This window comes from Amphimedon queenslandica, unplaced genomic scaffold, assembly GCF_000090795.2.
Source record: "Amphimedon queenslandica unplaced genomic scaffold, v1.1 AMPQUscaffold_3466_Cont24540, whole genome shotgun sequence".
Lineage (NCBI taxonomy): Eukaryota > Metazoa > Porifera > Demospongiae > Haplosclerida > Niphatidae > Amphimedon > Amphimedon queenslandica.
Genome location: NW_003556207.1, coordinates 1 through 1231, shown reverse-complemented (window position 1 = coordinate 1231; position 1231 = coordinate 1). Strand labels below are relative to the sequence as shown.

Below are 1231 nucleotides of genomic sequence, written 5' to 3'. Positions count from 1 at the left end.
GCAGCATAAGGACATCAAAATATATCAAAAAATGTAATAAAATTGGGGGGTGATTTTGGAGCCATTTTTTGGAAAAAAATCATAGGCTATAGCCTTGGGTACTTTTCAGAAATTGGCTCATTTTTAAAATGGCCGTAACTCAAAAAATTGAAGTCAGAATGAGCTCAAACTTGCTATGCAGCATAAGGACATCAATATGTATCAGAAACTTTAATTAAAATTGGCGATGGTTTCGGAGCCATTTTTTGGGAAAAACCATGGACTACATGTACATATACATACCTTCTTCATCAGTCTCTCTGGAATGTGCTTTCCAATTGGCACTAGGATCGATCGTTATCTCCTCCACCTCCATTTTGTTGCTACACGTCATAAATAAACATTGTTAAATAAACAGTGTTAAATGTGAGGGTGTGGTCTTACTTATTGACTCCAGAGAGTATTCCCCATATATACTGATCCACCTCAAGTCCTTCTAGCTGTGCGCTGTTGTTGCAAACGGGACATCTCCACGTACCTCTGTCACAGTTGAGTTGTAAATAAGACTGCAAGTCAAAACACTAAACAACAACAACATTAATAATAACAACAAGATTATTATTATCATTATTATTATTATTATTATTATTATTATTATTATGAAGGAAAAACAAAGCATAACTAATAACAGAGAAAAACAAAAAAGGGAAAGGAGAGGGAAGGCCCTATGGGAAAACTAAACAAAGCAAAAAACAAAACAAAGAAACTATACGTGTATTAAGAAACTAATAATAATAATAATAATAATAATAATAATAATAATAATAATTATTATTATTATTATTATGAGTAGAACATTTGTAAATGTAGCAAGAAAATAAAAAATTAAAAATACATACATGCATGTACACGCATAAATAATATTAATAATGTTAGTAGTAGACTAATTATTAGTAACAATAATGTTTATTACCTGTATATGTTTACAATCAGCTCCTCTGGCTGGTAGCTGTATCCTCTTAAAAGTAATGGGACACTTCAAAGAGACTAGGATACCAGTTTGCTGTATGCTATCATCGTTATTGCTCTGAAACCACCTCTTGACTAAGAGAGAGAAAAACAGAGAAAGAATGAGGAAAAGGAAACCCTAATTTGATTTCAAAACACTACATATGAATACATTAAACACTGGTGTATATACAACATACACGTATACATTGTGTGTGTGTACATTGTGTGTATCTTACTCTTA

At 31.7% G+C, this 1231-nt stretch overlaps 1 long non-coding RNA gene across 1 annotated transcript; it reads right to left on the bottom strand.

The window, feature by feature from the left end:
* Positions 1-255: 255 nt before the first annotated feature.
* Positions 256-1120, bottom strand: LOC109592926 (uncharacterized). The gene is made up of 3 exons (XR_002190639.1): positions 953-1120; positions 424-560; positions 256-362 (listed from the first exon to the last, which is right to left on the bottom strand). It is a non-coding gene; the product is annotated as an uncharacterized LOC109592926 (long non-coding RNA).
* Between the last annotated feature and the right edge of the window lie 111 nt (positions 1121-1231).